Source organism: Hermetia illucens, chromosome 4 (assembly GCF_905115235.1).
Source record: "Hermetia illucens chromosome 4, iHerIll2.2.curated.20191125, whole genome shotgun sequence".
Lineage (NCBI taxonomy): Eukaryota > Metazoa > Arthropoda > Insecta > Diptera > Stratiomyidae > Hermetia > Hermetia illucens.
The window spans coordinates 84,399,825-84,416,378 of record NC_051852.1 but is presented as its reverse complement, the minus strand read 5'-3'; the positions used below and the strand labels follow the sequence as shown (position 1 = coordinate 84,416,378).

Sequence of the window (16,554 nt, the reverse complement as noted above, 5' to 3'; positions counted from 1 at the left end):
ATATTTAGTTTTTCAGTACCTTTCAAAAAGCCTGCAACTATATTCTATATTCATATCTATCATCATATAAAGTCAAATGAGAAAATCAGCTTGTTTGCGATATGCGGGTGTAACAAATTAATTTATTATTTAACATATTTCACATGCAAAAGTTTTGAATATTTGAATATGTGCTTCTTCATCTATAATTAAATAGTTGATTGAGTTCTGTTCTGTATATATCTGTCGATATTGCTAAAAGCTTGCCAATTGGATAGCTACCAGTCACTGAGTAACTTTCATTTCAAATATATCTGCAGTTTGTCCTTCCCAAGCTTAGAAGTATTTCAGTGTTAAAAGTACGGAAAATTATTTGAAAGGTTTGTAAAGATAATTGAGGCACTAAAAGTGGAAATAGTTTTAAAGGCTTTCGGTAAAACGAACCCTTATCTTTTTATCATACGCAACTTATTTGGAAACAGTTGAACTCAGCGTCACGAAATTTAGTCGAAATATGCGGATTATGGAAAATTGCGCTTTCTAACGATATATTTGTGAAAAGATATGCAATTCGTTTATTAAACCAATCTATTGTGGTTATTTGGACAATTGCAGTTTTAAATCTATTTTTAACATTAAATGAAGAAAAGCAGAGTGAGTTTTGTTGTTGGAAATGACAAAACTATGGTATCGAAAAATGTGACAGAAAGGTACTAAATGGTACCATTATATGGTTATATATAGGGTCAGCCAGAAAGAAAAGATGTTCACCTCTGTTGTTATTGTATTTTGTTTCATACCCATATATATTGTGTAATGTGACTATCAATATTGTTGGTGCACTGCCAAAAAATTGTCAAAGGAGACATTACTTTGAGAAGCGCATATCTAAACATGTTTGAGACGATGCAATGAGAAGACCAAAACATTTCTTCCCGTGTAATGCCGATGGCATAATGAGAGCAAAGACAACGAACAAGAAATATTGACCAATTCGAATCCCCATTCCAATTTTCGCGCCACTCGGGGGGTTAGAGGGCTTGCCTTTCGATCTCGTTGTCCTAGGTTCGACTTTCATTGTCGCCGATATCTTTTCGTCTTGTGTTTGTCTTGCTTCGGTGAACTTGTCACTTAAACAGCATTAAGTATGATGATAATGAAACTGAAGCATAATCTCACTGTGTGGATGCCTTATACTCCACCAAGGAGTGAATACGAGAGATAAACAATTGTAATGTTATGGAAATGTTTTAAAGCACGTCGTGGAAACTGGCGCTCACAGAAACTCGGTCCTCCTATGGGAGATAAAGAATTAAATAACGAAAAGGAGGCTATGGTGCACCAACTGAAGTGCAAACAAATTGTCCTTAGGCAGCTTCAACAGCAGCACGAGTTAGGCCAGGTGCATGGTTAAGCCAGGTGCAGAGCAGTATCAAATATCAGCGCGATACAGAAGCGACAACAGCAACAAGAACAACGGACGGGTGCAATGTGGACAGCGAGGACCACCAGTAACATACTTGGAAGTTATCGTCGACGTAGACGACCCTTTCAACTTCATCCGAAGGAGAAAATCAACTAAAGTTAAGGTTAGAGCTAGCGTTGTAAGTGCTCATACTAAGACTACCCCTAATCCCTTCCAAGCTTCCCAATCTAAAAAAAATCGAAATTCCAGCTATAACTGTGCGTAACTTTCTAAAAAGGATCAAGGTAAAGGAACTGAAAGCTTAAAACACATAGCATAGTCCCAACTTCCTCGTTGTGCGTTTAATGCTCCAACGCGCCAGTGTTCTTATAATTCAATGATATTGTGTAGAGCCAGCCGAGAATACCGGAGTTCGATTCTCGTTTCCTCTGATTTCTCTTCCTTTCTCGCTTTTTGAAATCTGTGTTAATATTACAGTCTATTCCGTGGAATGGTTATATTATTCCCGGCCACTTGACTTATTTCTGCACGTTTTTGACCTACGGATCTTTACGTTTCATCATTAGTATTATGGCGCTCTGAGCTCTTCGAGGGGTTCTCTGTCTTTCGCTGGAACAGAGATTACGTAGCTTCAGGGAAGCCATCTGGTGGAGGTGCCTTGATCGCAGTTAAGTCCCGCTGTGAGTCGAACCCATCTTTTCTTCATCCTTTACCCTAAATGATTGCATCACCTTACGTGTTTTCCCTCCCAACGCCGGTCTTTTTATTATATGTTGCGTATACTTCTCTTACCTTAGCCCCTCTTCTATGTACGATGTATTTTTCGACAGTCTTTCAGAAGTCCTTACTATAACTGTGTCCTTATCGTCTGTGGTGACTTTAACCACCCTTTGCTCTCCTAGTCTAACATTCACGGGCCGCCACAACTTCCAATTTGTTCCTCTCACCCATCTTCTCCCTTTGTTCACTTTCATGAATACCTGTGCTGTTCTTCAGATCAACTGTACCACAACTCATCTAAATCGCACTCTCGATCTAGTCCTCTCCAACATGCCAGAACAGTTCCTTTGTCAATCTTCTCTTGCTATTCCCTATGTTGCTCCTGACGCCTATCGTCCTGCTCTTGAGTTTGAGGTACAATTGCCACGCCTCAACTTCCATACTAACTTCCACTAAGCTCTACTTTCGTAAGGGCAACTTTGAGGGTTTGAACTTAGCTCTAGCGTCAATAAACTGGGCTCCCAGTCTCTCACCATTAACCTGCGACCAAGCTCTCCTCTGTTTTTATTCTATTCTGTCTGAGTTCCCCCAACTCCCTAAACTTCTACCCATTATGGTTCACCACTGAAATCCATAAAAAACTTCGTCTGAAGCAAGCTGCGAGGAAAAAGTTTTTATCCACCGGAAGCCGTACAGACTTTCACTATTCCAGCGTTCTACGATCTTCAGTTAAGTTGCTGGTAGTTAAGTCTAGGAAGGGTAATCTGGACAGTGTTGAAATCGAATTGGCCCGTGGTAACTTGAAGCCTTTCTGGTGTCACATCCGTAACTCCCGCAATGCCTCCCAGCCCTCTCCCACTTTCAAGAAATTCTTTGGCTCTACTGCTACCTCTGCTCAGCCATCCTGTGATTTATTTTGCAGTTACTTCTCTTCGGTGCATAACTCCTCTCCATCTTCTTCCTCTCTCCCTCTTCTGAGTACAGCTTCCTCCGAATCTCCTGCCATTGGTCTCGTTGCTCCCTTTTTGGTGGAGTACCTTATTGAAAACCTTGATGCCAATGTTGGACTCGACCTCGATGATTTTCCCAACCTCTTCCTGATTAAAACCTTTAAGTTCATTCCCCTTCCTCTCTGCATTATTTTCAATAAGAGCCTCGAAGAGTGCCATTTTCCCTGCTCCAGTTGCCCAAAGTGAAGCTGCGTAGAGTAGCACGGAACTCACTACCCTTGAAATAAGGCAACGTCGATTTTGTCTTGGTGCACCAATGTTCGGTAGTATCCTCGAGATTGTTAAAACGATGAAAGACGCTTTAGTTGCAGCGCCCTCAATGTGTTTTTTGAAGTTGAGTCTTCTATCAATCGTTACCCCCAAGTATTTGAGCGATGGTTGGGAATAAATTGTCTGTTCTCCAACTTTGATTGTGTTCTTGCTTGTTTTGCTGATGAGAACTACTTCTGTTTTATGTTCAGTAGGGGATCGGCCGGAATTTCTCAATCAGGAATTGATCTCCCATATCGCTTCATTTGCGTAGATCTCGATCTCGTCTTTATGCTTTGCAACAACTGTTATTCCAATACCATCGGCAAAGCCAATAGTTGTCACATTGTCCGGAAGTCGTAACGTCAACACTCCATCATATATAACTAGGCTCAGTAAGGGACCTAGGACAGAACCTTGTGGCACCCCGCAAATTGTCGGGAATACTTTAAGCCCAGTAAAGTCATCTTCCAAAGAGAAACTCAATAACAATGCGTACAATGTATTTCGGAGCCTGTAGCTTGACGAGTGCCACGTTGATTTTTTCCCATTTTGCAGTATTGAACGCATCATCATCAACGGCGCAACAACCGGTATCCGATCTAGGCCTGCCTTAATAAGGAACTCCAGACATCCCGGTTTTGCGCCGAGGTCCACCAATTCGATATCCCTAAAAGCTGTCTGGCGTCCTGACCTACGCCATCGCTCCATCTTAGTCAGGGTCTGCCTCGTCCTCTTTTTCTACCATAGACTTATAGACTTTCCGGGCTGGATCATCCTCATCCATACGTATTAAGTGACCCGCCCACCGTAATCTATTGAGCCGGATTTTATCCACAACCGGACGGTCATGGTATCGCTCATAGATTTTGTCATTGTGTAGGCTACGGGATCATCCATCCTCATGTAGGCGGCCAAAAATTCTGCGGACGATTCTTCTCTCGAACGCGGCCAAGAGTTTGCAATTTTTCTTGCTAAGAACCCAAGTCTCCGAGGAATACATGAGGACTGGCAAGATTATCGTTTTGTACAGTAAGAGCTTTGACCCTATGGTGAGACGTTTCGAGCGGAACAGTCTTTGTAAGCTGAAATAGGCTCTGTTGGCTGACAACAACCGTGCGCGGATTTCATCATCGTAGTTGTTATCGGTTGTGATTTTCGACCCTAGATAGGAGAAATTGTCAACGGTCTCAAAGTTGTATTCTCCTATCCTTATTCTTCTTCGTGTTTGTGTTTGACCAGTGCGGTTTGATGTTGTTGGTTGATTCGTCTTCGGTGCTGACGTTGCCACCATATACTTTGTATTGCCTTCATTGATGTGCAGCCCAAGATCTTGCCCTCATTGCTGCCTGCTCGATCTGGATGAAGGCAGTTTGTACGTCTCGGGTGGTTCTTCCCATGATGTCGATATTGTCAGCATAGGCCAGTAGTTGGGTGGACTTGAAAAAGATCGTACCTCAGCATCACGGATCACTTTCTCGAGGGCCAGGTTTAAGAGGACGCATGATAGCGCATCCCTTTGTCGTAGACCGTTGTTGATGTCGAATGGTCTTGAGAGTGATCCTGGTGCTTTTATCCCGCCTCGCACATTGGTGAGGGTCAGCCTAGTCAGTCTTATTAATTTCGTCAGGATACCGAATTCTCTCATGGCCGTGTACAGTTTTACCCTGGCTATGCTATCATAGGCGGCTTTAAAGTCGATGAACAGATGGTGCAACTGTTGTCCATATTCCAACAGTTTTTCCATGGCTTGCCGCAGAGAGAAAATCTGATCTGTTGCTGATTTGCCTGGAGTGAAGCCTCTTTGGTATGGGCCAATGATGTTTTGGGCGTATGGGGCTATCCGGCCTAGGAAGATAGCGGAGAATATCTTATAGATGGTACTCAGCAACGTGATACCTATATAATTGCTGCACTGCGTGATATCTCCCTTTTTATGTATGAGACAGATGATGCCTCGTTGCCAATCGTCAGGCATTGATTCGCTGTCCCATACCTTGAGCACAAGTGATGATGAACCACTTGGTGTAACTGGTCGCCTCCATATTTAACCAATTCGACTGTAATTCCATCGGCTCCTGGCGACTTATGATTTTTTAGCCGATGAATTGCACGGACTGTTTCTCCTGAACTTGGTTGTGGCAGTATTTGTCCGTCGTCTTTAGTTGGCGAGACCTCCAACTCGCCGATGTTCTGGTTGTTCAGTAGCTCATCAAAGTACTCAACCCATCGCTCTAATATGCCCATTCTGTCGGAAATCAGATTTCCCCCTTTGTCTCGGCAGGATGAGCATCGAGGTGTATAAGGTTTCATCCTGCTGACTTGTTAGTAAAACTTCCGCTCCTGGTGCGGTTGATCCCTGTACTTTTCTAGTTCACAGACTTGTTGGTTCTCCTAGGCTTCCTTTTTCCGTCTGTGAAGTAGCTTCTCCGTTCGACGGAGTTCCTGATAAGTCTCTGCGCGTGCCCGCGTTCTTTGAGAATGCAACATTACTCGGTATGCGGCATTCTTCCGTTCCGTTGCTAGCTTACATTCATCGACAAATCAGCCGTTCCGAATCCTTTTGCGGCTGGGGCCAAGTATGTTTGTGGCCGTATCAATGATAATGTTCTTCAGGTGGTGGTGAAGATCATTTGTTGATGCTTCATCTCCAGGTCCTCTGTTGAGTCAGAGGGGATTCTAGGTGGTATTGTTATTCGAGCTCGGAGCACCATGCCAACGAGATAGTGATCCGAGTCTATATTGGCCCCCCTATATATTCTGACATTCATCAAGGCTGAGAGGTGGCGGCATTCGATCAACACGTGGTCAATTTGGTTGAAAGTGGTCCCGTCTGGAGAGGCCCACGTATGTTTGTGGACCGCTTTCCGCGCAAACCAGGTACTTCCAACAACCATTTCGTGTGACCTGCGCTGCATTTGCTTTTTTGTATTGCAGCCTGAGCCAAGCTAGTCATCATGTTGATTGCGCCGATAGTTGATTTCGCCTTACGAAATCCAAATTGTTTGTTGGAAAGGCCTCTTTCCTTTTCCGCAACAGCGAGCAGTCTATTGTCTAACACTCGCGAAATAGTTTGCCAATGGTATTGACCAGACATATTGGTCTATATGAGGAGGAGTCACTTAATGTTTTACCTACCTTCGGAATGAGTATGAGTTTTTGTTGCTTCCATTGCTCCGGAAATTCTCGTTCCCTAAGACATGCTGGGAAAACTTGGGCAAACATAGGCTGTCCTGGCGGCTACTTTCAGGACAATATTAGGGATTCCATCCAGTCCTGGCTTTTTTTTTCAGTGAATCGGCGCGTCTAGAACCTCCTCATTGACCACTACCGGAGCTTCGTCGGGATTTACATGTACTGCAGGAAACCTCGTATAATTCTCATCTGCTGCGAACAGAGTGTCCACTATATTCTGCAACAGCTCCGTACAACTAATCGATGGGTGCGCTTGCTTTTTAGTGATGACATCACCGATCTGTATGCGTCACCTCATGGGTCTGAATCAGCTTTAGTACACATCAGTTCGAAATGTTCGGATTTGTTCTTCGTGATAGCTACTTGCAATTTTTCCACGCATTTTTGTTTTGCACCTGTAGTTCCTCGAACTCAGGTCAATTTCTTTTGCGCTGGGAGCGTCTCTCAGTTTTGAGGCACTTTTTCCGGCATTCCTCAATTTCTAAATTCTACCAGAAATTGGGATTTCGTCTTGGGAAAGCGCTACGCCGAGGCGTAAAAGTACCGCAAGCCCGCTGCCATTTTTCCACGACCTGCGAAACTTTTTCTTGTACGCTCCTTAAACGTTTCTGCGTCAAATGTCTTCATTACCCAGCTCATCGACATTATTTTTAATGGCTTCATAATATCCTTTTGTGAGGTTTGGGAGATGATGGCCTGTGTGTGTATTCCTCGCTGACACGCCACCGCAAGTCTCTCAATAGAGTATCACTGACGAAGGTGAGGTCTGCTTCTTCTGGTGATGCGTTGGAATCGCCGGCTATTACTTTGGCGACTGGCATTGAATAATAGTTTCTCCAGCAATAACGTGAATTCCTCTATTGTGAGGCTTGGTGCTGCGTAACAGCTATAGATATATATCCTTCCTATCTTGGCACGTGTGAACCCGTTCTCTGGATGTTTTTTCGCATCTTCTATAGCTTTCTGTTTTTGTCTGCTATCCATACTCCGCTATCCAGATTCTCGTATTGTTCGGATACAATGGCAACATCGACATTGTTTTCGAATACGCTTTGAGAAAGTAGGTCTTGGGTCGCTCGACAGTCATTCAGATTGAGTTGCATAAACTTCATTTAACCTTATTTATGAACATGCTTTGAAAACATAAGCGAACGGCTATGCACTCCGCGCTTCCGAGGCAAATTTAGAATTAAAAGCCTCATTAACGTTCACGTGTCTACAGAGGAGATTGCAGGGTCGGAGCAGAATACCTTCTACGAGGCAGTAGAACGAACCTTTAAAGCCTGTCCCAGAGATAATATCAAAATCATACTTGGGAATTTTAACAGCCAAGTAGGGACGCAGCTCGTATTCAGGCGCAACGTTGGCTCTCATAGCTGACATCCAAATACAAATGCTAACGGGCTGCGGATTATTCAATTAGCAGTGTCACACGAAATGGTTGTTGGAAGTACCTGGTTTATGCGGAAAGCGGTCCACAAACATACGTGAGCCTATTCAGATGGGACCACTTTCAACCAAATTGACCACGTATTGACTGAACGCTGCCACCTCTCAGTCTTGGTAAATGCAAAAACATATCGGGGGACCAACATAGACTCGGATCACATCTCGTTGCCATGGTGCTCCGAACACGAATAACAACACCACCCAGAATCCCCTTTGACAAACAGGTAAAAGTTAACACTGAAGCCGTCCACAACACAACCCTCCATAACATCTAGGGGGGAAATGGATGTTGCAATAACCACAGTCAAAAGAGGTTTTGGAGATGAAACATGAACAAATGATCTTCATAACCACCTGTATACCGAGTAATGTTGCATTCTCAAAGACTAATTACGAACTCCGGCGAACGGAGAAGCGACTTCACAGATGGAAACGGGAAACCTGATAGAACCAACAGGCTTGTGAATTACACCAAGCGAGCAAGTTTTACCAACAAGTCAGCAGGATGAAGACTTACACACCTCGATCCTCATCCTACCAAGACAAAGGGGGAAATCTGATTTCCTACAGAATGGGCATATTGCAGCGGTGTGTTGAGTACTTTAATGAACTACTGGACAACCAGAACATCGGCGAGTTGGAGGTCCCGCCAACTGAAGGCGACGGACAAATATTGCCACCGCAAAGTATAGAAGAAACAGTCCGTGCAATTCATCGACTTAAAAATTATAAGTCATCAGCAGCCGATTGAATTACAACCGAATTGGTTAAATATGGAGGCGACCAATTGCATCAAGCGGTTCATCAACTTGTGCTCAAGTGTGGGAGAGCGAATCAATAGCTGACGGTAAGCAAGATATCAGATAATGTAGCAATTATAGAGGTATCACGTTGCTGAGTACCATATATAAGATATTCTCCGCTATCTTGCTAAGTCGGATGGCCCCATACACCCAGAACATTATCGGCCCTCACGAGAGAGACCCCAGGCAAATCAGCAACAGGTCAGACTTTTTCTGTACGGCAAACGATGGAAAAGCTGTTGGAATATGGACATCAGTTGCACCATCTTTTCATCGACTTGAATGCACGTATGATAGCAGAGCCAGGGTAAAATTGTAGACGGCCATGAGAGAATTCGGTATTCCGACGAAATTGAAAAGACTGACTAGGCTGACCATGATCAATGTGCGACGCCAGATAAAAGCAACAGGATCACTCTCGAGACCATTTAGCATCAATAACCGTCTAAGACAAAGGGACGCCCTATCATGCGTCCACTTTAACCTGGCCCTGGAGAAAGTGATTTGCGATCCAGATGTGAATGCGAGAGGCACCATCGTCTTCAAGTCCATCCAACTAATGATATACGCTGACGATATTGACATCATCGGGATGTCAACCCGATATGTACAATCTACCTTCTACTAAATCGAGAAGGCGGCGCGAGATCTTGGGCTGCACATTAATGAAGGCAAAACGAAGTACATGGTGGCAACGTCAGAGCCAAAAACCAGAGAACGAAGAACATCGAATCGCACTGGTCAAACGAAAACAATAAAGATAGGAGACTACGACTTTGAGACCGTTGATAATTTCTCCTATCTAGGGTCGAAAATTACAGCTGATAACAGCTACGATGATGAAATCCGCGCACGGTTGTTGTCAGTCAACAGAGCCTATTTCAGTCTACAAAAACTGTTCCGCTCGAAACGTCTCACCATAGGGCCAAAGCTCTTACTATACAAGACAATGAGCTTGCCAGTCCTTATGTATTCCTCGGAGACTTGGGTTCTTAGCAAGAAAAATTACGAACTCTTGGCCGCATTCGAGAGAAGAATCCTCCGAAGAATTTTGGCCCCCTACATAAGGATTGACGATTACGATTATTATGGACGAAATCTATAAGCGATACCATGGCCACCAGGTTGTGGATAAAATCCAGCTTAATAGGTTACGGTGGGCGTTTCATTTAATCCGGATGGAGGATGGATGAGGATGATCCCACCCGGAAAGTCTATAAGGGCAATATCTATGGTAGAAAAAGAAGACGAGGCGGCTTGAGATGGAACTATGGTTTAGGCCAGGACGCCAAGCAGCTTTTAGGGATATCGATTTGGTGGGCCTCGGCGCAAAACCGGGATGTCTGGAGATCCTTATTAAGGAGTGAATATCAAACATTTAAGTGATGTCAGGTAAACAATTAATGTACGTCACGTGGAAATGGATAGTCACACGTAAGCACCGAAAAAGTTAAAGTTAAGTTAAAGTTGACCAAAAGAAAAAGTTGCATGGCATTTGAAGGGTAAACTCAGATGTTACAAGTTGACCGGGACCAGCTTTAATCTCAGTTCATCATACAGAACTTGGCATCTGTTTTCTGGAATATACAGAGAATCATTATAATTGGTTAGCTAAAAAAGCCACTGCAACCGATATATGCAGTATGCAGAAAAGTTAAAAAGAGGAGGAAAGACAAGGCAAATTTCTAATTGAAGTGGAATTTCATCATGAGGAAAACGCAGCTGCATAAAACGCAGAAGCTGCGGTGGTTGCTACTCAAGAATCGGGCTTTAAGCTGTTCATGTATCTGTTTTACTCTGCAGATATCAGTTCTCACCAATTCGCACTTATTTCTTCGTATGTCTGCCATTTTTCTAGTGGGCGCTGAATCCCATTTGTAGAAGGGTGACTAAAATATCGATCAAGTACCACTGTGCCTTGTGTTACATTATTCGAAGTTCACGCAAAATTAAGGCAATGTAAAATCTGAGGTTGAAATTAAATTTAAGGGGGATATACCTGTAACCGGCCTAGGAAACTCCAAATTTGTGTTTACCTAAATATGTTAATTTTCAGTATAAGATAGTCTGAAAATTTCAAATCGAATTTAAGAATAATTTTGAATTGAATCTCCTACCTACCGATACATCTATGCATACAATCAGTGCACAGATGTATACCAGTCACTACGAGGAAGCTGAAGGATTACAATATGGAATCATCACCAACATCATCACAAACAGCGCAATAACCGATATCCGGTCTAGATCTGCCTTAATAAGGACCTCCAGACATCCCGGTTTTTCATCGTGGTACACCAATTTGATATTCCTAAAAGCTGTCTGGCGTCCTGGCCTACACCATCGTTCCATCTCAAGCAGGCCTCGTCTTCTTTTTCTACAATAGATATTGCTCTTATAGAATTTTCGGGCTGTATCATCCTCATCCATACGGATTATGTGACCCGCCCACAGTAACCTATTGAGCCGGAATTTATCCACAACTTGACGGTCATGGTATCGCTCATAGATTTCGTCGTTATGTAGGCTACGGAATCGTCCATCCTCATGTAGGGGGCCAAAAATTCTTCGGAGGATTCTTCTCTCGAATGCGACCAAGAGTTCGCAATTTTTCCTGTGATTTTTTACTCTAGATAGGAAAAATTATCAACGGTCTCAAAGTTATAATCTCGGATCTTTATTCTTCCCGTTTGACGAGTGGAGTTTGATGTTGTTGGTTGGTTGGTTTTTGGTGCTGACGTTGACACCATATGTTTGTCTTGCTTTCATTGATATGCAGCACAAGATCTCGCGCCGTCTGCTCGATGTGGGTGAAGACAGATTGTATATCTCGGGTCGTTCTTCCCATGATGTCGATATCGTTAGCATAGGCCAATAGTTGGGTAAACTTAAAGAGGATCGTACCCCTCCATTTACATCAGTATCACGGATCACTTTTTCGAGGGCATCCCCTTGTCGTAGACCGTTGTTGATGTCGAATGGTCTTGAGAGTGTTCCTGCTGCTTTTATCTGGCCTCGAACATTGGTCAAGGTCAGCCTAGTCAGTTTTAACAATTTCGTTGGAATACCCAATTCTCTTATGACCGTGTACAGTTTTACTCTGGCTCTGCTATCATAATGATAATAATCTTTGGCGCAACAATCCATTTTGGATCAGGGCCTGCAGACGTGTTAGGGCATTTCATTCAAGACCGTAACGGTACAGTGCAGAACCCTATAGGAGGCAATGCGGTCAGCATTGCGTTCGCCCGAGATTATTACCCTGATTTGACTCAGGTACTCATTCACAGCTGAGTCGACTGGTATCCGACGTCAAATCACGATACAAATTTCACTAGCACCAGTGAGATTAGAACCGCGACCTTCCGTACGATAGCCTTGCGTTCTAACCACTCAACTATCCGGACACATATGCTATCATAGGCGGCATTAAAGTCGATGAAAAGATGGTGCAAGTGATGTCCATATTCCAACAGTTTTCCATCGCTTGCTGTGACTTATGATTTTTAAGCCGATTAATTGCACGGACTGTTTCTTCTATACTTGGTGGTGGCAGTATTTGTCCGTCGTCTTCAGTTGACGGGATCATCAGCTCGCTGATGTTCTGGTTGTTCAGTAGTTCATCAAAGTACTCAACCCATCGCTCCAATATGCCCTATGCTCTAATATCCATTCTGTGGGAAATCAGATTTTCCTGTTTGTCTCGGTAGCATGAGCATCGAGGTATGCAAGGCTTCATCCTGCTGACTTGTTGGTAAAAGTTATGGGCCTGGCGCGGTTGTTCCTTGTACTTTTCGAGTTCATAGACCTATTGGTTCTCCCGGGCTTCCCTTTTCCTTCTGTGAAGTAGCTTCTCTGTTCGCCGGAGTTCGTGATTGGTTTTCGCGCGTGTCCGAGTTCTTTGAGAATGCAACATTGCTCGGTATACAGCATTCTTCCATTGCTTTGCTAGCTTACATTCATCATATATCGAACCAGCTGGTCCGACTCTTTTTACGACCGGGTCCAAGTATCTTCGTGGGCGCATTTCCGATAACTTTCTTCAGGTGGTTGTGATTTGTTGATGCTTCATCTCCAGGATCTCTGTTGACTGCGGTTCTTGCGGCATCCATTTTCCTCTTATAGGTGTTGCGGAGGGCTATGTTGTGGATGGCTTGAGTATTGATTTTCACCTGATTGTGAGAGGGGATTCGGGTGGTGTTGTTATTGGAGTTCGGAGCACTATGCCAAAGAGATGGGATCCGAGTCGATATTGGCCCCTCTGTATGTTCTGAAAGTCGTCAACGCTGAGAGGTGGCGGCGTTCGATCAGCAGGTGGACAATTTTTTTGAAAGTGGTCCCGTCTGGAGAGGGGGTTTGTTTGTGGAGCGCTCTCCGCGTAAACTAGGTACTTCCAACAACCATTTCTTGTGACACTGCTAATTGAATAATCCGCAGTCCGTTAGCATATGTATTTGGATGTAAGCTATGAGAGCCGACGTATCAAAAATGACTCTTTTGATCCTGCTTAAAAGTACTTACAAAAGGCCGCGGTTCAAATCTCAGGGGTATTAGTATCGTGATTTGACGTTGCTTACCAGCTGTGAGGACCTGAGTCAAATCATGGTAATAATATTGGGCGAGCGCAATGCTGACCAAATTGCCTCGTATTGCGTACTGTAATTCTTTAGTGTACCGTTATGGTCTTGAATGAAGTGCTCCAACCCACTTCAAGGTCTTGATCTAATTGGATTGCTGCGCCAACGATTATTATTATTATTAAAATTTGTAATAAATTTTCACAGTTTGAAAATTTTAACTAGGTTTAACTAGAAACTGTGCATGTTTGTAATGAATTGTGAGATTACGAATACAAATTAAGGACGCTAGGGTGCACACCGATGTACACGAGATGCAAGTATTACTGCTACTTTGCTTTTTTAAGGAGCAAAACCAAAATGAAATATTTTTTATTAAACATACGAGTATCTTATTAAGGCCACTTAAAATATTGATTTATGAGTGCAATTTTTTTGGAGCTATTATTAATACTATTAAATGCACTCGTATGTAGATATATAGGTGTCGACATAAGAAACTATTTTTACCAGTACTTACTCTACAATTAATGTTCAATAAGGCATGAATAATACATTTCAAATGGCAAGTTTCTGTTTCTTGGTTGGCATGAGATACGGTGGTACGTATTTATAATTTATGTTTTTGGAATTGTTTGTTTGATTCATTTAAATAAGCATTACAATTATTAATGCAAAAGTGAAAATGTACATCGAAGAGTTTCGTCACTTAGAAGGTTAAACTTAATGATTTCAAGTTCACCTAGAATTGATAGACTGGAAGTAAAATATATGTGATGTTTGTGCATCGACCACAGCCCTGAAAATTACAAGAGGGTGGTGTTTTATCCTATGCAAGGGGCTATCTTAACTATGAAATTTATTCGTAAGGCTTTTATGATGGACAAACAGACAGGAAGTGCACTTGTTTAAAGAAAATTCATTCTTATGCAAAATCTTAAAAATCGGGCATTATAATGCCATCCACGGTCAATCTGTGGGGTGAATTGTTATTTTGAAAACCGGGTCCGAAGGAAGAATTTTCTATGCCGATTCATGAAAATACGTTTACTAAAAATAAACTTTTGAACTGAACTATAAGCACGAAGACAAGTCTATGTAAGGACGAAGAAGGCATCAGTCTAGATAATCCCAACGGTAACCAGAAAAGATGGGTAGAATACATGCAATTCAATGTAAGACATACAGTCTCAAGGAAGAGACTCCTTCGAATGATGAGGTTTCCGCAGTCCTGCATAATTAAAAATTGAATAATAATAATAATCGTTGGCATAACAATCCATATTGGATCAGGGCCTTGAAGTGTGTTAGAGCATTTCATTCAAGACCGAAACAGTACACTACCGCATACTGTAAGAGGCAATGTGGTCAGCATGACGCTCGCCCGAGATTATTACCCTGATTTGACTCAGGTACTCATTCACAGCTGAGTCGACTGGTATCCGACGTCAAATCACGATACAAATCCCACTGCCACCAGTGAGCTTTGAACCGCGACCCGCTGTATAACAGCCTAGTGCTCTAACCACTCAGCTATATGAGTAAGGTCCCGGTAATCGATGGACTTGTACCTGATAATTTGCCCTATGCATAAAAAATGCATCCATACCTGTAACAACTACAAAGGAAATTTATTGTACATATATTAGAATCATTCTACGTATAACTTTTGGACCGGCGAAAGATAGGATTTGACGGATTCGTTGCAATTGTTTAAAATCGTAAGACGAAGAAAATAGTATTCTTCTTTCTTTCTTTCTTTCTTTTCTTCACATTGCGCATTACCTTGACGCTTTACAACTGTCTAGCAAAGGGGAAATCCAGTGAAGGTTATGCTAAATGCGCTATGAAAAATAGGTTTTCGCAAAACTTTTTAATCCCTTCGGAAGTATCCACATCTTCCAATTTTATAAGGATACCGTGATACCTGGTGACTTCAAATGCATTCATTGCCGGGGGGGCCATAATTGTCGACCTATTCTTTTGACAGGACAACGCACTGAGGCGCGTTGTTGAATTTCGTTATAGCTCAACTAAAACTGTTTTAGTCACGCTAGGGTGTTGAGTGACAATTACTACCCTGAATAAAGTCTCGAAAGAGGTATATACGTCTATTTGACCTTTGAATAACCTTATAGGCGTACGTTACACCCACATTGTTTTAAGGAGCTGTTCGCCATTGACGATATAGTCTTTTAGAATTCTCCAGCGCTGCATGAATATCAGGAATATGGATACTGAGATTATATCGAAACACATTAGATCTGAGGTTTCTGAGTTTTTGCCTTGAAGCCACCACCATCGAAATTTCTTCCACTTTTTGACATTGTCTTCTTCTTCTTTAGCTTTTGTCCCGTTCAAAAGCAGAGTCTTCTGTCAAATGCCTGATCTGGATACAATCTCCAGGCTTCCAAACCCAGCGTGTTAAGCCACCGTTGTTTCAGCTGGCGTTCTTGTCGTTTTCAATCGACTTCGATGTTCAGACCAATCTTGGCAAGTGAATTCTAGTTAGCGCGAATTATGTGAACATACCATCGAAGACGTCTCTCTCGCATATTTTTCCACTATCGATGCAAACCCATATCGATCGCGGATATCCTCATCGAAAACCGTTGCACTTAGACCATATATGAAGCAAATAACGTGAATCGAATGGAATTAAAATTAAAATTAACATAATGGATTTCATCAATCTTTCTTCAAATGCTGTCACGGAAGCTCTCAGAGATGAAAATGTCAATACCAGTACATGGGCTGCCAAAATGGAGGAGTTTATAATCATTTTCACCGCGTTCACTTTCTATATTGCATGTTTGGTACCACAATATCGAGTTTGAGGCATGTTACGTAAATAGCATAGAAGAGGTAGCAAAATATCAGGACTATTGTGGGGTAGATGGTGACCAGCTTAAACTTGTTGGATTCAAACATGACGTAAGCAGAACTTTGGAGTACTGCCTTTGATTTATATTGGTGAACTGAGCACGTTTTCGTGCTCTCTGGTTGTTTGCAAGGTTCTGATGAATGACCGCACATCCTTATCTAAGTTTACGATAATCTCCAGTATGAATTACCACGCTGGTTCAAGCAAATTTGATGCTGCAGCATCCAAAGATGATGGTTTGGTTATCGGAATCAATTTGTTT

General features: G+C 42.6%; 1 protein-coding gene across 2 annotated transcripts in view; it reads left to right on the top strand.

Annotated features, from left to right (window-relative positions):
- Positions 1-216: 216 nt before the first annotated feature.
- LOC119656121 (odorant receptor 22c-like) overlaps positions 217-16,554 on the top strand; it is a 40,910-nt gene continuing 24,572 nt past the window's right edge. For both annotated transcript variants that reach the window (XR_005249998.1, XM_038062448.1), the window contains exon 1: positions 217-359. The gene's annotated coding sequence lies outside the window, so the exon portion shown is untranslated. The remainder of the gene's footprint in view (positions 360-16,554) is intronic.